This window comes from Canis lupus, chromosome 25 (assembly GCF_011100685.1).
Source record: "Canis lupus familiaris isolate Mischka breed German Shepherd chromosome 25, alternate assembly UU_Cfam_GSD_1.0, whole genome shotgun sequence".
Classification (NCBI taxonomy): Eukaryota; Metazoa; Chordata; class Mammalia; order Carnivora; family Canidae; genus Canis; species Canis lupus.
Window position 1 is genome coordinate 3,593,703 of NC_049246.1, and position 25,759 is coordinate 3,619,461.

Below are 25,759 nucleotides of genomic sequence, written 5' to 3' on the forward strand. Positions count from 1 at the left end.
ATCACTTGCCATCAGGGAAATACAAATCAAAACCACAATGAGATACCACCTCACACCAGTGAGAATGGGGAAAATTAACAAGACAGGAAACAACACATGTTGGTGAGGATGTGGAGAGAGGAGAACCCTCCTGCACTGTTGGTGGGAATGTGAACTGGTGCAGCCACTCTGGAAAACTGTGTGGAGGTTCCTCAAAGAGTTAAAAATAGAGCTGCCCTACGACCCAGCAATTGCACTGTTGGGGATTTACCCCAAAGATACAGATGCAGTGAAATGGCAGGACACCTGCACCCCAATGTTTATAGCAGCAATGTCCTCAATAGCCAAACTGTGGAAGGAGCCTCGGTGTCCAACGAAAGATGAATGGATGAAGAAGCTGTGGTCTATATATACAATGGACTATTTTTCAGCCATTAGAAATGACAAATACCCACCATTTGCTTCAATGTATCCACATAGAACTGGAGGGTATTATGCTGAATGAAGTAAGTCAATCGGAGAAGGACAAACATTTTATGGTCTCATTCATTTGGGGAATATAAAAAAATAGTGAAAGGGGATAAAGGGGAAAGCAGAGAAAATGAGTGGGAAATATCAGTGAGGGTGACAGAACAGTGGAGTCTCCTAACTCTGGGAAATGAACAAGGGGTAGTGGAAGGGGAGGTGGGTGGGGGGATGGGGTGACTAAGTGATGGGCACTGAGGGGGGCACTTGACGGGATGAGCACTGGTAGTTATTGTATATGTTGGCAAATCGAACTCCAATAAAAAAATACACACACAAAAGAAAGAAAGAATACTGAGGGTTGTGGGAGGGGAGGAGGATGGGGGGATGGGATAACTGGGTGATGGATATTAGGGAGGACACTTGATGTAATGAGCACTGGGTGTTATATAAGACAGATGAATTATGGACCTCTACCTCTGAAACCAGGAATACATTGTATGTTAATTATTAGAATGTAAATAAAATTTTTAAGTGCAAAAAAAAAAAGATTATTGGTGCCTGAGGCTAGGAGAGAGTAGGGATGGATATGCAGAGTGACGGCTAATGCATTAGGAATTTATTTTTAGGGTGATGAAAATGTTCTAAACTTAGACTTTGAGGGTGGTTGCACAGAAATGTGAATACAATAAAAACCACTCAATTGTATACTTTAATGGAGTGAATTTAATGATATACGAATTATATATCAAGAAAAGAAAATGGACTACACTGAAGAGACAATACTGTTGTGAATCAGAACAGTGGGAAAGGGTATGGAAAGAAGTGTATGTGTGTGCTAGATTTGATATGAAGTAGAGGAGAGAGGGGCATTGGAGATGGCTTCTTCTTTCTGGCATGACTTTCCAAATGCATAGAAGTACTGTGGACAAAATTAGGGAGATCTGGGGGGAGAGCCACTGGCATATGGAGAAGGAAACAGTGATCACAATTTCTGTTTGCTACACCTTAATTTTGAACCAACCAGAAGACAAGTCAGTGGAATTACTGTAAGTGTTAAGAATTTGATAGTATTCAGTGGGTAGATGGCACATAAAGGTTATGTTAGTAAATAAGATCAACCAAAGCAAGATTATAGACATAGAAATGAAAAATGGCTCAGGATAGAGTCCCGCTGATCCAAACTTCACAAGCTGAATGTAAGCTGAATTGACTCCTCGATGACTATAATATGGCATTTCAGCATTCCTGATAGTCTATGGGTGTATGTGTGTGTATATATATATATATATATATATATATATATATATATATATATATATCTGCTTTTGGATTCTCCTTTGAATCACTTGGAACATCATTAATTAATGATTAAATAATATCTCTGACATGCGTTTATTTTATATTTGTATGAAAATCATGATTTTATTTTTTTAAACAATTATCCTGCAAATAGACAATATACTACCGAAAATCTTTCCATGGCTTCACATTGTTCTTCGATTAAGAAACCACAATCCTCAAATGATCAACAGCAAACTGCATGATCTGCCCACCTCTCTTGCCTCACCTATCCCATCTCCCCACTTTTGCTTTTGCTACTCTAATTATTTCTGGTCTTTAGTTCTTTCATCCCCTATGACCTTTCCCATCTTTGACTCTTCATCAGGTCCTCTGCCTGGAGTTCTTTGCTCTATCTTCTGTCTCTTTACTAGGTATCTCCTAGCTATCATTTGCATGGTGTTTCTTAATCATTTCTGTCTAAGTCAGGATCCCTCATTCTGTATTGTTATTATAGCCCCGGGAAATGGCACAGCTTAACACATAGAAAGCACTGAATCCTTGTTGAATAAATAAATTAACGAATGAATGTTATATAATTCCAGTTCTGATTGTTCTTTTTAAGTACCTAATATAACTTTAATAAATGTTTGTTGAGTAAATCAATATAAAACAACCATCAAATTATACAAGCAATCATCTGATTTATAGAAAGATGCAACAATACTTAAAATGATACAAAATACTGATTTCAAAACATCAAAAAATGAGTATATTTAACCATACTCAGCTCGTAACAGAGCAAATGGGTAAGAAGAGTAATTCATACTATAGCATATTGCTAATATGAACTGGCAACAGAAAAAGTTGGGATAAGAAGGCAGAAAAACTCTATTTTTTAAGAATTAGAACTGAGGGGCTCCATAATCATCTGGCATCTGCTCAGTGTTGTACCTATGGTTAGAAATGTACATGATGGGGGCAGCCCTGGTGGCACAGCAGTTTAGTTGCTGCCTGCAGCCCAGTGTGTGATCCTAGAGACCCGGAATCGAGTCCCACGTCAGGCTCCGCTCCCCACATGGAGCCTGCTTCTCCCTTTGCCTGTGTCTCTGCCTCTCTCTCTCTCTATTAATAAATAAATAAAAAAAAGAGAAATAAATGTACATGATGGGAACTCCAGGGATCTTCTGGATCCTTTGTTTAAGGTCCTGTGGCCACAATGTAACACTTGTGCAGAGTTACTCTCTGTACTAAGCAGTCATCTGTATAGGTTCCTTTGTGTGTGCATGGCAATCGTTCAAATCTTGGATCCTTGGCAATCCTTAGAGCCACTCGATATTTTTGCCCCAGTTTCTCAATTTCAGCCATTACACAGTCAGTTATACAAGGGATACACTTGGCATACAGACAGTCCATCATTGACTGTATTAAGTCAAGTTTGGCTTTAATGGAAAAGTTGCTAAAGTTGGTATCAACCAGGATGTGGTAAGGTGGGCCCAGCTGTGTGTTATATTGGAAGAATACGCAGGAAGGATGTTGGGGGACTTCTCTTTCCTTGAGTGCAGTGGGATCTTTCTTTTCTTTTTTATTAGGTTTTAATCTATCCTTCTCTTTAAGCCTCTGATCTCAGAGACTAAGCATTCGCTTCATGGTCGCATACTTTCTTGCTTTCTTTTGCTTCCCCGTGTTCACGCCGCGCTCTTGTTTCTTCAGTTCTGATTGTTCTGATTTGTCGGTTGTATTCTTGAAATTCAAGGAAAGTATGCAAGGGCATCTGCTTTTAAGTTAATGTGACCTTTTAATTTTTTTTTAAAGATTTAATGACAAAGAGAAAGAAAGAGAGCACCACCAGGAGGAGGACAGACAGAGGGAGGAGGAGAAGCAGACTCCTCCCTAAGCAGGGAGCCCAATGCAGGGCTGGACCTTGGGATCATGAGCTGAGCCAAAGGCAGACGTTTAACCAACAGAGCCACCCTGGCACCTAAGTTAATGTAACTTTCAAATGTAAAATTTGAAATACACTTTCTCCTCTAAATTCAATTGTCCTTGTAAATGGCCAAAGGTGGACTTCACCCAAAGCATGCACAACACAATACCTAGCTGCAAAGCCAGATTTCCACTGCCTGTTTGTCACCTTCACTCAGTTCCTCAGAAATTGGGTGTGGTTTCCTGAACTTACCTGAGGTGGGGGAAAAAGGATGGTAAGAGCAATGTGAGCCACCTCCAGGCCTTTTAGGAAGCAAGAAACCCTCCATGGTCTCCCCAAAGGACCTGTGTTCTTGACAGGGGGCCTGCCTCTGCATGTCATGAAGCTGGTGCTGACACATCATTAGTCACATCACTGGACATCCGTTTGGACATTTTATAAATAAACAAAACCAGAATCACAGCACAAAAAGTTTCTGCCATATTAAAAGGCTTATCCAGACTAAAGCATCTGTGACTTTGTGGATGAGTCAGATCAGATCTCCCTGCAAGTAGTTCATCTTTTGTATCCTTTCTCTTTCCATTTGGGATCGGGATAGCGTAAGTGGAGTGTGGAGATAAACTCAATCAATAAAATATAAATATATAGCATATAAGGAACTTAAAAGTATGTCTAAGGATTGATTTTCTTCTGTCCTTTTATCAGGTACAAGTATCTGTTGACTTATGTATTGACTTTTAATTTTATAATATTGTTAATTTTCTGCATTATGAGACTTGACTTGTCGAAAAAGGAAGAGGCTCTATACTATGGTGCCAGTCCCCTTATTTTAATGGCAAATTATATCTACCAACCTATTTTTTAAGGAGATTGCAAAGTTGTTTCCCAAACATCATTTCTAATACTATTGTTTACTTATATTTTACATAAATACAAGTTAACTGTAATAATTGACTTATTGCCTTGTGACCTCTGGTAATATGTCCCTGATATGATGAAACGAGGCCTCCTCCTTCCTCAAACTTAAGTTATCCCAGAAGTTTTCTCCTACTCCCAGTTTCTTTGTTTTTTTTATGAGTTGAAAGAAACTGCATATAGGAGATATTAGAGTTTGAAGTCCATATGTCTATAACCATCTGATACATGAGCCAAGTTATGACAGAAAGGGATAGATGGGGAAAATTCTGAAATTCAGTCTCAGTCTCAAATCAAGGTGTCCTGTTGAGACCTAGCAAACATCACAAACATCACCAATTATTGTGGACAAATACATCAGTCATTTAACTGAACCTTGTAGCCTGGCCACAGCACAGGGTACTAGAGACTCTTAGAAGAAATTTCTTTGTTACTTTAGGTTCATGTGGACAAATAAAAGACTTATTTTCAATGTATTAGTTACAGGAAAGCCTAGAATCCCAGGTTGTAATTAATCTATATTTTAGATCATTATTCCAATGAAAACATATCATTTTCTACAGAATTAGAACAATATCTCTACTGTTAGAAGACTAAGAGGTGACTAGATTACAAAAAGTTCTGAGATTGATTTTTTGGAACTGGCTGAGAGAAAGTAGTTTTTTTTTTCATGAACTAGACTACATATACATGAAACTTGGGTACTGTGGGTTGGCATCTTCTACCTATCACACTGGCTCCGTTCTGCAGAGACAAAAAAAGTTGCAGATACACAAAGTCTAGTAAGTAAGGATTCTCCTGCCTGCCTTTGAGTTCTATGAAACACCTCTATACTCTCCTAATAAATTTCATTTTTCTCATCCAGCTCACTATAATCAGATTAATGTAAACAGACTTCAAGGAGAGAAGTCATAGGTGATGAAGTAGACTAGGCCAGAACCAGGTAAGAGAAAACAGCAAATAAAGGCCAATACAGGCCAATAGCAAGGTATTATGATAAAAAAAAAAATCGCAGAAATACATGTGCCAAATAGACCAATTGAACATTGATTCTAGACTGTTGCTCATACACTTCTGTATGGCCTGGACCAATCTACAGCTAACGAGAGACCAAGAGGGGTTGCTTGATGTCTTTTTCCCCTACTTATTCTAATCCTTCTCTCTCGGAGCACTTTTTGACCCAATCTTAAAACCACAAAAACAAAATTTGTCTTTCTAAAAAAAAAGTGAAAACTGTCCTTCTTTCTCAACCAAAACAAACAAAACTACACTTTGCATCTTCTTGCCCTTACTCAGTCAAATGGCTTCTATTATGAATGCTTTCTCAAATATTCCCTGGTTCCTCAGCCTCTCATTACTATGATAGACCATTATTGCTCCCAGACAATTCTATGTGAACAATTTCTCTCCCATCTGTTCCCTTTTCTTTATTTCCTTTAGAATAGCCCTAGCTGAGATCCTCATCCTCTCCTACTGAACAGTGTAACAGCCTCAAAACTGGTCTCCTTGTTCCTAGTTTTCCTCTTTTGAATCCATCCCTTACAATATCATTAGAATTATCTCCAAAAAAAAATATAGGACTGGGTCCACTATCGTTTAAAGATCTTTGAGGTCTTCATGTTGCTTTAGATTAAATTTATACTTCTTAATATGGCTGTTAAAACTACTTTCAATTTTACCCCAACTTATTTTTTCCAGTTTCATCTCCTATAAAAACTCCTCCTCATGTATCATAACATATAGTGCATAATCCCAAACACAGTACCTTTTATGCTTTGTGTTTTTTAAATGTTGTTCCCTTTGTCTAAAATGCCTCCCATCTAAACCAACTTTCCATTCTATGCCTCATGAATTTTTTAAAGTTCTCTGTGAAACTTTATCCATGGCTTTAGCTGCTACTATAGCTCATATGAGATATACTGGCTCTACATATAGAAAAAAAAAGAGAGATATATTGGCTTGTGATACCAATAGAGCACTTACCACACTCTACAGAGCAGTTTCTACAATCATCTCACTGGAATGTAAATCCCTGAAAGCCAGAGACAACACATTATTAATTTTCAATATCCCTAATGTCTAGAAATGTCCCTCAAATATTGAATGAATGTTTACTAAATAAAATTAAATTATTAAATACTCAACCTACAGGTTAAAAATGGTATTCTATTCCTTATGATTTATACATTGCCATGGCAATGTTTTTACTTTTAAAATAACAAGCCAGCAAAGTCATTCATTCATTCATTCATTCATCCATTCAAATTACAGCCAACACATTCTAGAAAGAATAAACATTTAGTGAAAAAAGTCTTGTTCCAAAAATAATTCTCTTTTTCAAAAGTATTAAGTGAAGGATACAAGGATGAGGGAAAAAAATCTAAAACAATAGATTTTACACCTAAATGATTTTCCACCTTGAGAAACTTTCACCAGCTCCAGTTGTGTGATTCATTGAGTTCTTCCAATTGCTTCCTATGTCCAAGTTGTCTGGAATAATATTCTGAGAGTTAGCAGTTGTATGAAGTTAGTATAGCTTTAATGTTTCTGCCAAATGTCATTACCTCATTTCTCAAACTGAGCTATGGAAATAGTTGGAATCATCTTATATAGACCTTTAATGACCTCAAATAAAGAAATAAGAAAGTAAAGGTATGACAGCTACTGAAATTCTTCTATCCTTTGTGATTCAAATTATATCAATATGACTGACCAAATCTACCAACATTTGCTTAACTTGAGATGTGAGGCTATATAAAAGACAACTAAATAATTATATATATATATATATATATATATATATATATATATATATATATATATATAACCCTGATTTTGTAACTCTGTTAGCCAACAGATTGCTTCATTTTTGACCCACAAATAGTCAATTAGCCATTTAGACATAGTCAGGACATAAGTCAGAGATCTGAAAAATGATCAAAAAATCTTACCAACATCCAATTTAAGGCAGAATGAAAGAGTTCAGAGACCATTGTCTGCCATCCTGATACCCTGCCCTTCCCCACTTCCACCCTCCTAAAACTGCATATAATTGTATGTATGTGAATCTCTGCATTTATGCTCTCATGTATATTCAACCTTCACTTTTCAAAGATCCTATAATTGTGAATTCACCTGCTTTCCAAAATTTATTTGTGAACCCCAAAATCAATATTCCTATCACTTTTGTGATAACCCATGAACATGCTCAGGACAGTAAAATATTTAGGCTGTTCAAAGCACTCATTTTCAGCTGAGGTCAAAGACAATGCTCTCCTTTCTTGTTCACGCTAATGAAGAGATGACCAGAGGATGGAGATGGTAAGGGCAGTGCAGTGTGATGTGGGGAGTTCTGGCTCTGGAGCCAGTTGAATGGAGTTTGAATCCCAGCTCTGGCACCTGTTAGTGGGACAGCCTCAGACAAGTCACTTAACACTTCTATATCTTGGTTTCTATTTTGTAAAATGAAGAGAATGGCATCTAGAATGGGTGAGTTACTTTTAGGGTTAAAGATTATACAGTATATACAGTATGTGAACTATATAAATTTATTTATTTGTTTTCTTGCTTGTCTTCCCTAGGAGCTAATTCAATATGTGTGCTAATTCAGTGTTTACAGCAACTTTATACAACATAACTACCACAAATATCAAGAATATACTATATCTAGACATTGATGATGAGACTGAGGTATCACAGTGACTTAAGTTTGCACTCCAAAAGGACAGAGAGATAATTCTTACCCCAGGCTTTATGTGCATTTATTTTTACATATATTTCAATACTATTACATTGTTCGCCAATTTAGCTGTACAAATTTATGTGCTATCTTGTTTTTTATAATCAAATTCTCTATTTGCTATACAAGAGTATTATCAAATCATTCAAGCCATGTGGGACAGCTGGCTTGTGTAAACTACTCATTGACTGATGTATTTCTCTTGATTATATTACTACATAATACTTATAATAGATTCAGATCCTTTGCAAAGGTAAAAGACAATTATCAAGAAGTGTCTTACAGAAGTTTCTGGCCACATGACAGATTTTCCACTTGGCTAATTGTTGCACTTGACTTAGATATAAGCAAAAGTACAGGAATTGTTGAATTAAATCAGGGATTTGTCCACTCTGATTAAACAGAAAAACAAAAGTTTTAAATTAAAAACAAATTATGTATTGCTGACATATAAAGATCTCTTATAATTCACAATAATATTATTAAACTAAATATACTTTAAATAGATAAAAGATTAGAATAGGCCATTTAAAATGTATAAAATGAGGGCATCTGGGCGGCCCAGTGGTTGAGTGTCTGCCTTCAACTCAGGTTGTGATTCTGAGATCCTGGGATTGAGTCCCGCATCAGGCTCCCCACAGAGAGATTGCCTCTCCCTTTGCCTATGTGTCTGCCTCTCTCTTTGTGTCTCTCATGAATAAATAAATAAAAATCTTTAAAAATAAATTAAAATAAAATGTATAAAATGACCAATAAGCACATGAAGAGATGGTCATATCATTAGACATCAGAGAAATGCAGAACAAATAACCATAAGATAACACATTACAAACTTACTAGAATGACTGAATATATAAAAATTAACAATATAAAGTGTCAATGGGGACATGGAAAAACTGGAACTGTCATACATTGCTAATGGGAATGTAAGTGGCACAACCACTTTGGAAAAGTGTGACAGTTTCTAATAAAAAATTTAAATTTATCATATACCCAGTAATTCAACTCATGGGTAATTACCTAAGAAAAATGAAAACATATGTCCACGCAAAGACTTAAGTACAAATGTTCAGAGTAGCTTTATTCATAATACTCAGAAACAGGAAAACAACCTGTGTAAATAATTGAATGAATAAACACACTGTAGTATATCCATACAAAGGAATACTAATCAATAATAAATAGGAATGAACTACTGAAACACACAACATAGATGAATCTTAAAACTATGATAAGCACTCATAAAGAGTACTTAGTGTATAATTGTATTTATGAAATTCTAGAAAGGACAAATCAAATCTATGACAATAGAAAGCAAATCAGTGTTTCCCAGAGGCTGAGGGGGAGGGGCAAGGAATGTAAAACAGTATCATGAGGGAAATTTGGGGCTTATGGAAATGTCCTCGAACTTGATTGTGGCAGTGGTTCGAATGGCCACAGACATATATAAAAACTCACTGAAGATATATTTTACTTTATGCAAATTATACCCCAATAAAATTAATTAAAAATTCTATATTACTGCAAATTCTCACTGTGAGAGAATTAAGAGAAAAGAAAGAGCTAGAGGACAGAGAGAAGAGAAAAATGGAATAATCTGTGGAGGAAGAAAGTAGATAGAGAGAGAAGATTAGGATGAGGTTTACAAAGTTTTCATAATTTTCAAGGGCCTTTAGCAGGAGAATTAAACATAAAAGTAACATGTTGTAATAAGCAATGACTCTCATCTGCCTTTAAATACTATGCCTTTGGGTTAAACTAATAAATTTTGTACAGTTTTTTTTTCATAGAAATAGTCTAATGCCAATATTCATTAACTGAATCAATAAATATATGCTTGTATGCACCATATTGCAAGCATTAAACTAGATTCTAAGGATTTGATGATGATTAAAACATTGATTCTTCACTGAAAGTGTGCTCAACTGAGATAGAGGAAGTTACACACAGAGATAATTACAATAAATATGATAACCATGGAGATATGGCCTTAATCATTTATGTACACCAAAATCACCTGGGCATAAGATTCTATGGAAGAACCCAGGATTACCCAAACCAGCCTAGGACTGATTTGGAATGTGTTGCTTGAGCTGGTTAAAGAAGGATGAATAGGAGTTACCAGACAGAAAAGGGCAGGTGGAGTGTTAGATTCTAAAAAAGGTGAGAACTATATAAGTAGTTTAGTTAAAGTAACTTAAAAGACAGAGGTGGGGACTTCAAAATCAGATAATAGAGTTTTTTAAAATATTTTATTTATTTATTTATTTATTTATTTATTTATTTATTTATTTATTTATTGAGAGAGCATGAGGGGGTGGAGGTGGAGGGAGGGGCAAAGAGAGGAGGAACAGCAGAGGGAGAGGGTGGGAGAGGGTCAAGCAGACTCCCTGCTGAGTGCAAGCCCAGCCACAGGGCTCAATCTCAGGACTCTGAGATCATGACCTGAGCTGAAGGCAGATACTTAACTGACTGAGCCACTCAGGCACCCCAGATAATGGAGAGTTTTAAATTAATTCATTAGGGTGATATTCTGAGACAATATTCAGAGAGACTAGCTGGCTATCACAGGGCCAGTTGCCCAGTTTGTCTATCACTAGTGATTTCTCTGGTCTTACCCCTTGTCTGTAAACCAAGATGAAGTCATGTGGTAGGTATCCATAGAAACATCCTCAGACTCATAACAGCTCAGTTCACAGACTTACACTGGACTACTTCACTAGACCTTGCCTCCTGTTCCATTTCTGACCTAGATTCTCATCATTTTGCTCAAAATTCTGTTCTGGACCACAGTATTGTCCTCTAGTTTAATCATAAATATAGGTAGTTTAGTCATCTCTCTTGAACAAAGTTTATCCCCAACCTTTGTCCTCTCTTACTCTTGGTAGTTTCTGAGGTCAGTATGATGACCCTACAGATCTGTATCACCGACCCTTGAGGGAGGTTTGGACATCAAGGGGACTATAACTAGAAAATCATTTAAATTTGAACATGTAAAGCACTGGAGACACACAAAGCCTTTATTTTTGCTGGTCACTGTGTTCTATCTAGTAAGCTATTGAGTCTCTTAAGTATTTAAGAGGAATTCTGCACATATCTCACTTGGAAGGCATTTATTTTGGCTAAATTCAATCGTAAATAATTTAAAACACAGACTGAATGTTATGATTCTTTGAACTGCCTAGAAAAAAGTATCAATCTGAATGAGAGATGTGGCAAAAATACACATGAGATAGATGCTTTGCAGGTTCTTCTTAGTCAATGTAGTGTTGACTTATAGTTTGTTTGAAGGACTGATGGAAGGTATCTTTTTCTTTCTTTCAATCTTTTTAGTGTGTGCTCCAAAAAAGGACTATTTTTAAACTGGTAAATGACAGAAAATATGTTCTACTAACTAATGGCTAACACCTAAAACAATTTTATGAGGTATGTAATTTATGTGTCCTTAAACTTGACTTTAAAGTATCTTCCTAGAAGATTATCTATTCAGTTTACTAAACACCTAGTTATACCAAACACTGATTTGTAACTTCAGAGTATATTACTATCAGCTCAGGTCTTTTTCCTCCTGGCCTTGATTTTTTTATAAAGCCTTCTCTAACCTTCACCTCTACCAAAAGTTCTTCTTTTCATCATCTGAAATGCTTCAAACCCTTTATAGGTACTTTTCCTTTCATATTATATGCCTTCTAATCTAGAATCCTAAATAGAATACAGTGAAACAGGGAAAGAAGCATGAAAAAAATCAGAACCCAGGTCAAAGCAACTTGGATGGAACACAGCATCTGAATTATCTAAACACCAGAATAGAAGGTCTTGAATCCCATATAAGAAAAGGGATTGCTTTGTGAAAAAAAAAAAAAAAAAAGAAAGAAAGAAAGAAAGAAAAGGGATTGCTCCCATTCACCTCTGAAAATGTTTGGTCATTTTAAACAGCTTGCTTTTTAAAACGGCATGGTTGACAAGCATTTATTGAAATCTACAAGGTGCCTGGGCTGCCATACAAACCATAAAATGCAAAATTTTCCCATTTTGCTGATCTACTTCAAAAGTGGGAGAAGAACTTAGAAATTTCATTCAAGAATGCATTTAGGAGATGTAATACAAATACATTTAGGAGATGTAATACAAATGCTTGGCTGGGTATTAAAAACATTAAAAAGTATCAGCATTGTCAAAGCCTAAACTTTGACAAGCTTAGTAGCTCTTGTTATCATTCTGAATTTAATTTTAGGAAGTTCATGGCCAACAAAAAATCAGAAAACAATATGAATTTTCAAGGAGACCCTAATAAAAAGGGTTTAGTTTGGCTAGCCTCAAGCATAGTAGGGGAAAACTGAGTCAAAATCTATCTTGTTGTAGAATTGTAAACCCCGAAGTAGACCAGTGTTCCAAGAGAAAGAGCAACTTGCATTTAAAGTAGTTAAAAGAAAAAAAAAATAAGTAGTTAAAAGAAGGAAATACAGTCCTGCATCATTTTAGCTTGATGCTTCTTCATCACCCAACTGTGTATATCACTGCAACCACATTATCCCATGAACCTAACAGCTCTATTTTTCAGGGAGATTGTCTTTTAGTCTCATAAAATTTGGTTTCTATCCATTTGATTGTTGTTTTGGAACTGATATTCTAGAGTCCCAACTAGTGGTGTAATAGAAAATGATGAGCACATTTGAAAAGATTTAGCAAGAAGTATGAAAAAGCTCAACCATTAGGACCAAAAGTTTCATGAGACAAGACTTTCAAGCCAGATTCCTGGCACTGTACTTTCTGTTTACAACTATTGGAAAATCTCCATTCTTGTGGTAACAGTACTTGAGATCCAATAGTAACTAAAAACCAGAAACTGTGACATCATCTGAGATCATTTGGCATTTAGGGGGAAAGCTACTGTTTCTCTTTATTCAATTGAATTTTTGGATTCAAATTAAAAATGATAATCAGAAAATATATTTGACCCATTTAAATTATTTTACAGCTATTTAATATGATTCTAATACATGCAAAAATTACAGTCTCATAGAGAATAACACACAAACATCAATATTCAAAATACCACCCAATGTATGTGAAACATAAATGACAAAATTCATTATAATTACAAATGCATTTAAAACAGGTATACTTGGGATGCCTGGGTGGCTCAGTGGTTGAGCATCTGCTTTTGGCTAAGGGTGTGATCCCAGAGTCTGGGGATCGAGTCCCACATTGGACTCCCTGCATGAGCCTGCTTCTCCCTCTGCCTGTGTCTCTGCCTCTCTCTGTGTGTCTCTCATGAATAAATGAATATTTTTTATAAATAAATAAATAAATAAATAAATAAATATAATTGGTAAGCAGAGGACAAGGGTCACTCCTAGGTAAAGTAGATCCTATAGTGCTTAATAAGTGTTGAAAGATGATGCAGATATTTTATACTTAAGACTTTTAGTTTGGTGAGGATAAGGGGGAAAATGAGGGGTTAAAGAAAACAGTATAAATAAAACTATATGAGCCAAAAACCCAGTGCAAATATATGGAATTATGAATAGAAGAGATAAGCCATTATACTAGTTTTGTGTTATATATTTCTGAAAATTAAAAGAAGTTGGAGATCAGAGAGTTGAAAGCCAAATTAGTGAGTCTGAACTTTAGTCAGTCATTTATGGAGGCATTACAGTATAGGAATTAAGAGCCTAGTTGCTGCCCCCATCCCCCCCCCAACACACAGGGTACCTCCAGAGTTTAACTCCTGCCTTTGTATCTTACAAGCTATCTAATCTTTAAATAAGTTGCTGAACTCTATAAGGCTCAGTGTACTTCACAATTCTCACAGTGTACTCACAAAGATTCTTGTGAGGATTAATTAATGTCTATCCACATAAACTGCTTAGAACTGTACCTGACATATAGTAAGCCCTCCATAATTGCTAGCTATTAGAATTGAGCTAAAAGTAATAGAACTGTAGTGAAGTAACATAAACCAAAGATTTGGGTTTCAAAATGCACTGGAGAAGGCTAACTATAAAAAATGAAACCAATAAAGAGAATGCCACCAATTCTTAAAGATATGTGACAAAGAGCTAAATTAAAGTGGTAGCAGTGGGGGATCCCTGGGTGGCGCAGTGGTTTGGCGCCTGCCTTTGGCCCAGGGCGCGATCCTGGAGACCCGGGATCGAATCCCACGTCGGGCTCCCGGTGCATGGAGCCTGCTTCTCCCTCTGCCTGTGTCTCTGCCTCTCTCTCTCTCTCTCTCTCTCTGTGACTATCATAAATAAATAAAAATTTAAAAAAATAAAGTGGTAGCAGTGGGAAAGTAGAGGAAGGAAAAGATGTCAGAAATATTCCAAAGGTAAATTTGTTAGGACTTAAGGATTGATTTTCTTTGGGAGATAATAAAAAAGAATGAGTCGTGGATGGCTCTAGGATTTCATCACTGAAGAAAGAGAACCTACCTTTTAAAAATCAGGAAATGAGTTAGGAGAGTGAAAGATAATTCATTCAAAAGATCTTAAATTCAGTCACAGGCATGATGCATTTGAGATGCTTATATGACATCCAGGTGGAAATGTCCACCAGACCCCTGACAATGTAGAATTGAGCATATGAAAGAGAGAGCAAGAGAGATGTGACAACCATCAGCTTAAAGGTGCAAGATAGGATGAGAATGAGAGGGTGTTGGATAGTTGGACTGGTATGTGACTTTGGAGAATGCTAATCTTTGAACAGGGAGGAAAAAAAGTAACTAACACATTCAGAGAACGAACAGCCTGGGATAAGAAGGGAACACTCTTCCAAAGGCCAAAGAATAAAAACTTCAAAGGAAGTAAAAGAAGATTATTATTAATAAAAATTATTGTATTTATTCCCTAAAAGCTCACTGGTGGTCTTTGGCAACAGATTCAAAAAATGAGAACAGGTTGGGATGTCTGGATCACTTAATGGTTGAGTGTCTGCCTTTGGCTCAGGTCATAATTGATCCTGAGGTCCTGGGATCGAGTCCTGCATCGGGTGAGGAGCCTGCCCCTCCCTCTGCCTATGTCTCTGCATCTCTTTCTTGTGTCTCTCATGAATAAATAAATAAAATCTTTTTTAAAAAATGGAGAACAAGGAAGGCAGACTGCAAGGACTAAAGGAGTAAGTAAGTCATCCAGCATAAGGCCTTGAGTACAGACCATACTGTTAAGACATTAATTGGTTTACCATAAAAGAAACTCGACAGTAGGCTCAAATAAACAGATGAATAGCTTTGACATGGATTTTGTTGTTTGATCATTCTAAGGCAAAGATATAAGGGTGATATGCTCAGGCACCTCCCAGTGAGAACAGCATATTGGCCAATCGGAATAGATTTTGGCTGGCAGGTTACAGCAGTGCAGAAAGGTGAATGAGCCTTGTTTTTAAGAACAGGGAGAAACTGAGAATGTTTATAGGAAAAAAGAGTTTAAAAAAAGCCAGTAAAGAGGCAGAGAGACACTAACATGATAAAGGAGATCACTGTCTGAAAAAAAATTTTTGAAAGAGGTTAAAAAATAATGGTACAGAGAGTTCAAGTGACAATTTAGTCATGGAAAGAGAAGAGATATATTTTTCCACTGTGATATAAAGGGGGGAAAAAGAGGTGAAGATACAGAGGAAAAAGAGGTTATGGGGAAAGAGTGACAGCAGAGCCATCTGAGGACAAGGGCAGAAGAGTTGCTGGAGCTCATGTTGGATGACATGTATAGGAGGTGCAGGGGTCATCTTTTTGAATGAGAGAGATGTCATAGGATTGGAAGTTGAAAAGTGTGGAAAATCTAAAACAGCTGCCATGAGGAATGCAATAAGAATTTAACAAGCAAAGAAAAAGGAAAGTTGCATTCTTTATTGACAAGTAGCATTAAGAGCCCAAATGAAGTTAGATAGCATAAATTTGCAGTGAGTAAGTCTGCACAATTTCATGACTTTCTGTAACACCAAGCAGTTTACATCATCTTATTGCCTCATCAATTGTTCCTCAATAAATACATTCCTTTTCAATTTCTTCCGAAATACTTTTAAATGAGTCCAGAAGTGAGTTAAAAATCCAATAATACATGATGAAAATTTATATAGCATAATACAAGAAAGATAAACATATTTAACCCAATAAAGCATGTTCAATTTTGCCTCTAACTACAATTTTTATCCTCATACTATTAGTGAATGATTAAATATTCTCATCTATTCCAGTAATATTACACAAAATATGCTCATATAATCATCGCAATAAATTAAAAAATACAGTCCATTTTTAAAAATATAAGTGATATTCATATTTTATTCCAGGTGTTAGAAAAAACTACATCTTGTAAATGAAATCAGACACATTATGTTTTTGTACATCCTATGAGCTAAGAATGATTTCTACATTTTTAAATGGTTGAAAAATCATAAGAGTTCATGACATGTGAAAAATTACATGAAATTTAAATTTCAGTGTTCATAAATAATTTTATTGGGACACACCCATGCTTATATTTTCAGATATTGTCAGTGGCTGCTTCTGCACAGCAAGGGCAACATTAAATAGTTGCAACAAAGACCATATGGTCCAGAGCCTAAAACATTTATTATCTGTCCCTTTGCAGAAAAAGTCTGCAGATTCCTGTCCTATTTATCCACTCAACCAACATTTACTGAACACCTACTATACATTAGGTACAATGTTAAGCATTTAGAAAATGTAAAGATGAAAAAGGGACACAGTTCCTAACCCTGAGGAGATTACAATCTCTCAATGGTAGTAAATTAGTACCATTTTATTGGTATTTTGAAAATTATAAAATCTGTTATATGGCAATGGACTCTCACAGCCCTGCATCCACCTTACATACTTTCCAGAAGAGAAAGCTAAAATGTCACATGTGTAAGGGGGCCTATTCATGGATCACAAAACAGACACAACAAAGTAGAAGCTAGAATCTGTCTTCTCATGCTGGCCCTTGTACCACCTTACATCCTTCATGTCAATAAACTGAGGATAATTTATTGAATCATAAAGTATATGTGAGAATTAGTAAGATAATGTGAATAAATTTTCTAAAAAGTACACTTTTAAAGCTATCAAAACTATGCAGATACCAGAAAGTATTACCATTGCAAAGTAATTGGGAAGAAGGGCATATGCACAATTAATACAAATAGAATATGTGAAGTATCACCAAAGGGTACAAATTAATTGCTGCTACAGTAATCCATTTCAGAAAAGATCACAATTCAGTGAGGGTGTCAAGAAAGATTTCATGACAATGACAACATTTGTGCTCAGCCCAGAGGGATAAGTAAGCAACCCTTTAATAACGGGTAAAGAAAATAATATTTTGTTTATTTTTTTTAATTTTTTTAAATTTATTTATGATAGTCATACAGAGAGAGAAAGAGAGAGAGGCAGAGACACAGGCAGAGGGAGAAGCAGGCTCCATGCACCGGGAGCCTGACGTGGGATTCGATCCCGGGTCTCCAGGATCGCGCCCTGGGCCAAAGGCAGGCGCCAAACCGCTGCGCCACCCAGGGATCCCTGTTTATTATTTTAATTAGTAAAATACTGAAGTTATCCATTCCTCAAAATAATTCTGCCATACCCCATTGTTTCATTGCAGTTTATCTACAAAATTATATCAAAATTAAAAGATGTGAACCTGTGTGCCACCTCTGTTAGTACCAAGAGGCCAGATGGGACAAGCTGCCACTCTACCCCTGCCACAAGGTAGGTACTAACCACTTGTTTCTTGCACCTTTTCCTGTAAGGCAGAACCAGCCTGGAGATCGTTCTCCATACAGCTAGTCAGGCAGTACCACATAAGGTAAAACCGGTCTGACAGCTCTAGACACTTAAGAAATTAAGTGGTTACCACCATATTGTACTTCAGAAGAACCTATGAAAAAAATGCATATTATTGCACTGGGAATATATCAATTTGCTTTACTCTGGTCTATTAATGGGAGACAAAACTATTTCCGACTGAATATGTGTACTCTTGACTACAAATGAAATCTACACTTACTCAGAGTTGAAATACCCTTAGGCAGATTCTGACAGCAACTTCATGTACATTCAGCCTTGGAATGTATTACATGATTATAATAACCCTGATTCTGAAGGTAAATTTAAGCAACTGTTTTTCATTATTCTCTGAGACTGTCCTTGGACTCATTATTTTTGCCATATCTTCATCAATCAGCTGTGTTACTAGTGGTAATCAGGATATTTTGACTCATTTAAACTTGTTCAACTTCCTATTGAAGTAGTATATTTCCTACTTCCCTAACTCACTCCGATTAAGCACAGGAGAGTGAGTTCAGATTGAGAAATTATTCATAAGACTTAACCAAATAAAAAGAATGATGTATGATATAAAATCTTAATATGTGCAAATATCCCATAAATTATTTTACTTTAACCAATTTAAAAAATAACTTCTACTATTCCAATTCATTATGACAGATTAACACCTCTTCAGCAACATCAAATATTTAATAGAATAATTGAGAATAAAGACTCAAATTCAATACAATATCCCTGTGTTATCAATGTATAATCTCATTCAAGATCACTGATACTCAATGTTGGAGTAGTTACTTGATTGCTGAAGAAAATTTCAAACTGCTCCATCCAGATCTTGACTTCAACACAGCTCATGTGCACTAATTTTTTAAAAATAAATTAGTGATAGTATGATTGTCACTGTATAAAATCCATACCACTGTAAAAAGCCATAGCTAATAAAGAGAATGCTGCTGTCAAAATCCAAAAGAAATACAATAGATTAGCTATATTACCAACAAATATTAAAATTATTTTGGTAAGTTATCATCATAATTATCCTAATATCTGGAATATTCACCACATATCTATTCAAATTTATTTAATAAACGAGTAAGTCAACAGCAATATTTTATTCCTTTCAGTTTACTCTCATGAGCTGTGCTCTTCTATTGTCAAAGTAATACATGAGACCGCTGCTGGATTGCCTCTTCATGTTACTCAACTTTTTTTATGGTTTGTATCTTCATATACTAGTAACTTTCCACCCAAACTAGATGAGAGTTCTTCTTTATTATTTTAGAAATAGTTTCATTATGAAATGTTACAAGCATAAGGACAATTATAGGGAGTCATAAAATGTACACCAAACTCCATGAAGTCTATTTTTTTTGCCATATTGGACTTAGATTATTAAGCATTTAAATATTACTAATAGGGACATCTGGGTGGCTCAGCAGTTGAGCATCTGCCTTCGACTCATGGCATGATCCTGGAGTGCTGGGATCGAGTTCCACACCAGGCTCCCTGCATGGAGCTTGCTTCTCTCTCTGCCTATGTTTCTGTGTCTTTCATGAATAAATAAATAAAATCTTTATAAATAAATAAATAAATAAATAAATAAATAAATAAATAAAACCAATAAAGTCATAGTCCTCTGCAATCTTGTTCTCTCTCCCTCCCAAGAGATAACGTTTATTCAAATCTGGGTTTGTCTTTTTCAAAGTTTTCAAGACTATATTTATATGACTGTAGTAGATGTATCCCTAGATATCATACATTCATTTTGAAATGAATAGACTCCTGCAGGAGTCTCTATGCCCTGCATTTCTTCCTCACCCCTAATAAACCAGAGTTAGCTTCAAAAGGAAAGAGTAAATTAGAAGCTTCAGAGGAGTTTGTGGCAATGATGGTAGAAAGAACCTTTGTTCTTTTCATGGCAGGTGTCTGGAGAAGCAAGCCAATTTCTAAAATACCTCCTTAATGGAGAGGAAAGAAGCTGGCTGGCAGCATGTGGATGAAGGCAAATACTGCCTGTTGCCACCCAACCAAGTCTCCTGCAGTTCTGAAGTTACATAGTTTTGTATTTCCCTTCATCCCTGAGACTAAGCCCTTCAGGCCCTTTAAAGGACCTTCTGGTAAGATAAGAGTACCAAGTGCATGAGTGTGCTCATCATGCCTCATCATAAGGAGGATGAACATGCTAAGGTGGCAGACAGAGAAAGTTTTATCTCAACAGATGAGATACTGGATAGATGCCAACAGCCAAGGTCAGCCATGCTCCCCAATGCCATCATGTAAAAGTACACTTATTTGCTTTGAATGAAAAAATTCTAAGTTTACCCAGAATTCACTATGTGTTCTATCACAGGGATTGAAACAGAGTTTTTTAAAAAGTTAAAAATATTATTTTTTTCACACCTGGGTAAATGATAATATTATAACCACTATGTGCACATTTACAATACTCAGCATCTCAGTTTTAAAATATCTCCCCTCAAATCACTTAGTTAACAAGGTTAAGTTTAAATGTTCTTAGTTGGAAATAATTAACCTACTGACAGCACTTTTTATTTTGTAATCCCTACACCCAGTATGGGGCTTGAACCCACAACCTGAACATTAAGAGTCACACACTCTTCTGACTGAGCAAGCCAGACACCCCAACCTATTGACAAAAGTAAAAAGAACTGCTTCTAAAGGTGGTTAATGGGACATTAAACTTACAGAGCACAGATTACTGAATTATCCTTATACCTTAAGAATTTGCCTTGAATAAGAAAAATGTAAGTAACATATTCATTGGTTTCAAAATCACAAGTCAATTAAAAACTATAAATAAGACTGATCCTCATTAAGAAAGTACATTTCTGGCATTCATAGCCTATATATAAGAAACCTTTGAACCTAAAATCAGAACTATGGATTCAATTCTTGTATGTGCAGTTACTGCTGTGTGAATTTGGATTAGTCACTTAGACTCTGCATTTCAGTTTCTATAAAATAGAAACTATGCCACAGGATTCTTGTTAGAATGGTTTTTATGTGACTCATTCTTAGGAGTCATTCTCATGCCTATTATATATTAAGCACTGACTATATATATTAAAAATAGAAAATTAAGCCATTGATCCCTGTCCTCAATAAATTCAGAGTATGGTAGAGGAAACAGACAGCTAAGACTTATAATGTCAGTTAGTACTTCCTATATGTGAGGTTATGAGAGAAAATAAAAGAAAAAGAAGCACTGAAGAGAAAGCTTAGAGCAGTGGATTAAGAATGGGTAAGATTCAGAAAGGTGACGTCTAAGAAGATTCCTAAAAGATGGGATTCATACCACACCACTTCATCACCTCTAAAAATCAATTAAAATTCTTAAAGAAAAAAATGGAAAAGACTAATGATCAAAATTGATAAATAAGTGAAAGACTATACCTATACTATATCTATATAAAATAAATTCAATTTAAAATCTCATTCAAGGGGCATCTAGCTGGCTCAGTCAGTGAAGTGTATGACTCTTGATCTCAGGGTCATGAGTTCAAGCCCCACATGGGGGTGCAGAAATTACTTAAATAAGTAAAACTTACAAAAAAAAAATAAAGTCCATTCAAAAATCACAGTTTATGGTGGAGTTGAAATTAGCCAACAAAATTCAATTAGACCACTAAAATGCAAACTAATGTTGCACCTCCTAGATTCCTAGCAGTGTTTAAAGAAAAGCAGGTGTTGGGCAGCCCCGGTGGCTCAGTGGTTTGGCGCTGCCTTCAGCCCAGGGTGGGATCCTGGAGACCCGGGATTGAGTCCCATGTCGGGCTCCCTGCATGGAGCCTGCTTCTCCCTCTGCCTGTGTCTCTGCCTCTCTCTATCTCATGAATGAATAAATAAAATCTTTAAAGAAAAAAAAAGAAAAGCAGGTGTTAATTTTAAAAATTATAATTCATATTTTTACCCTCAAGGAATTATACCATTCTAGTCAATAAGATTTATATACATGAAATAATTCAAAATATAAAATAAGTTTGTATATAATACAATGCCAAAAAGACATTATATAAAATAAGTGGTCAGAAAGTAAGGAGAAACAGAGCTGTCAGGATTTACTGAGGAAGGCTGTAAGGGAAGATGTGGCAACTAGAAAAGGACTCATCAGCTATAAATAAATCATGTGAAAGGAGAGTGGTAGTCCAGGTAATTGACTTGATGAGGCCCACAGCAAAACTGCATGGAATATGTCACAGAAAAATACAATAGACCAAGGACAGTTAGATTTAGGTATTGATAATCATGAATTAGAATAATCATGGACATATTCTTGATGCCAAAGAAAGAATCCGTGAACTCAAGATCAGGAAGATTTTCATTAAATCATGGAACCAACTTTTTTTTTTTTAGTATCACAATTAGATGTTTAAGTCCACAACAAAAAATTGAGAGAAACAAAAGTGCTTCAAGGTGTTCCCTAAGAGAGATGTAACACTCCAAGAGTCAACCTAGAATATAGATTCAGATTTCTCTGGGACTCCTCCCTAGCTGCCCTTCAGATAAATGCCACAAAAAGCATTTTGACAGAAAAACTTTTCTCATTATAGCTATACCATATTTGAAACAAATACATTTCCATAAAACATTTTGTAATGAACCCACTGTTTCAATATCATGATAACATGCCTGTATGTTTATGTTCATTCTCAGCTAATGCATTTGTCTGCCATTAGGAAAGCATGAATAGAATGTTATATATGATGTGTATTATATGTACATTTTAATTGGACCACTTTGTAAAAATGTTTTAACTTATCAGTAAAACTTTCCAACCTGGCAAATTATACCACACATCCAAACTAGAGGGAAAAAAAAAAAACCTGTCTCCTATAATGTTTGAGGAGAATGCTCACTAGAACTAAAACTCCAAAAGAGACTGGAAATCCCATCGGTTTCATAGTTCTAACTAACTGAGAATCTCTGAGGTCACACATCTGGAATGAATTCCAAGTGATTCATCCCATGTAAAGTGGAGATTTAGCAATGAGATTTATAACATCAAATGGAAACTATACACAAAAGTTAATATTGCTGTAAACAATTCTAGTCTGAAATTGTTCAACATACATCCTTGAAACTGAGTTTGTAGTTTTTGTACCAAATGGGTGATGGGTAGTAAGGAGGGCACTTATGATGAGCACTGGGTATTATATGTAAGTGATGATTCACTAAATTCTACCCCTGAAACCAATTTCACCATATACGTTAGCTAACTAGAATTTAAACAAAAACTTGAAATTAAAAAAATCAAAGCAAAACTAAAAGCATGTTAATACCAATTTATCAAAACAGTACCAGATTTTCTGAATTATTTTCAATTATAAATTAGACAATTTGGCACAATAGTTGTCAAGTGTTTAAAAAATTTTATTGGGATTTTTTGGTCATAGTTTCATTTCATTAGCAGCAAAACATCTCTACCAAACCACTCTTAAATTCATTTTTCTTAATGTTCCAGATAACTCTGCTGTCACCATGGCAGTCTTATTCTTTTTTGTGTGGATTACATATATATTACCTTCTTCTTCCTATATTTAAAATCTCAGTTAATGGCTGTGACCCAATCACTTCTGTCATCTGGATTAGAAATTTCATTCTTAACCTTTCTCTTCCTCATCTCTTCATTTAAATGGTCACCAAGTACCAGATTGAGGGTATCTGACTATGACATTTGCCATACAATTGATCAATCACACTGCTTGATTTGTCTGACCAGGCTAATAAGGTTTGTGTATCTTTCTCCTACATAGTTCTATGTACTTTTCCCCCCAAAGCTACACAATTGAAAAGGTAATGACTTTCTCAAGTAGATTTAACACTAGACCTTCAAAATTCTGATATCTTTTTGCCTTTAATATTCGAATAGAATGGCTTTAGCCCCACTTTATGTATTTCTTAGCCATTTAATTATAAAAAAGAAATGCTCAGGGTTCCTGCAAGATGGCAAACTCCTACAATTTATTGGTTCCCTGCCCCAACCAACTGTTGATGCCACAGAAATAAAGTGCATCTGAAGAAATAAAGGAAAGCCTGTGAGGAGCCCCTGTAGAGCCTGGGAGCAATTACAAACTTGGGTGTAGCATAGGGGACAAACAATTGCTTGGGCAGAAAGCTTAGCATACAATGTAGATATAGGTTAAGGGAAATTTTTCTAGTTTTTTTTTTGTTGTTGTTGTTGTTGTTGTTGTTGTTTTTTACTTGCTGCCACCTTAACCTACCTGTTGTCACACTGGGATAGAAAAACCACAGTATCAGCCGAACACCACAGGGGAAACATTAAAATAGTCCTTTGGGGGTGCCTGGGTGGCTCAGTTGGTTAAACATCTGCCTTTGGCTCAGATCATGATTTCAGGGTCCTGGGATTGAGCCCTGAGTCAGGCTCCCTGCTCAGCAGGGAAACTGCTTCTCCCTCTCCTCCTTCTCCCTCCAATCCTGCTCACACTTTGTCTCTCTCAAGCAAATAATTTTTAAAAATAGAAGAACAAGACAAGAACAGCGGATAACAGTTGCAAGTGAACTAAAATTCCTCTGCCTCTCCCCCTCCGGACCATAAAGGAAATATCGATGGAAGTCAAAAGAGAAAAATCTTCTATAGAAAGCAGTATAATAATAATCATAAAAAAAGAGAGTAGGAGGAAGTTTTGAGGTGATGAATATGTTTATGGCATAGGCTATGATAATGGTTTCTTGAACGTATACTTATTTCCAAACTCATGTTGTGTATATATATATATTTTTATGTTGTATATATTAAATGTGTACGTCTTTTTACATAGCAATCATATCTCAATAAGGTAATTTTTAGAAAGAAGAACAATAAAAAGAAAAAGAAGAAAGCAATAATCCAAGCCATCTGAAGAAATAAGTCAAGTTTAAAGGAAAAATAATCAGCTTGACTGATTCACCAGCTACATTATAAAGATAATGATATGGAATTGTTTCCTCAAAATGTTTAAAGAAAATAATTTTAATCCTAAAAGTGTATATTTAGTCAAACTATCATTTAAATGTAAGATTGAAATCAAGATAATCTCATACATACCAGGCCTCAAGACATTTTTTACACAAGGCTTTTTGGAAGCTTTCTTGGAAGTATTCCAAAAAGAAGAGAAATAAATTATGAAGCATAAGGCACTATAAGATATTTGGAAAATAGATGAATAATAATTTAATAAAGTTTAGAGTTTTTTAAGAGACAAAAACATGAAAGCATATTTAAAACAATATAGAACCAAAACTCTGGGTACCACCACCACAGAAGTGGAATGGGAAAAGTTACAGAGAACAATAGAAGAGGTAAGTATGCTAAAGGACTATACATCCTGGAAAAAGAGTCATATGGATATTGATAATTTCAAGTCTTTGAAAAGACAAAGTAAAAATAAAATGGATCTAGGGATGCCTAGGTGGCTCAGCGGTTGAGCATCTGCCTTTGGCTTAGGGTGTGATCACGGGTCCAGGGATTGAGTCCCACATCAGGCTCCCTGCGATGAGCCTGCTTTTCCTCTGCCTCTGTCTCTCATGAATAAATAAATAAATAATCTTAAAAAAATAAAAATAAAAAAAACTGGACCTTAATATATTAGGCATAATCACTAGAAAATAAAAATAAAATGGAGGATTTCAAATCAGCAAAAGGAGATTA

General features: G+C 35.7%; 1 protein-coding gene and 1 pseudogene across 1 annotated transcript in view; both read right to left on the reverse strand.

Annotated features, from left to right (window-relative positions):
* Positions 1-1,882: 1,882 nt before the first annotated feature.
* LOC119865892 lies at positions 1,883-3,402 on the reverse strand (annotated as a pseudogene).
* A 3,148-nt stretch (positions 3,403-6,550) lies between these two features.
* LOC119877549 (translation initiation factor IF-2-like) overlaps positions 6,551-25,759 on the reverse strand; it is a 123,150-nt gene continuing 103,941 nt past the window's right edge. The window contains exon 4 of the mRNA XM_038574484.1: positions 6,551-6,599. The gene's annotated coding sequence lies outside the window, so the exon portion shown is untranslated. The remainder of the gene's footprint in view (positions 6,600-25,759) is intronic.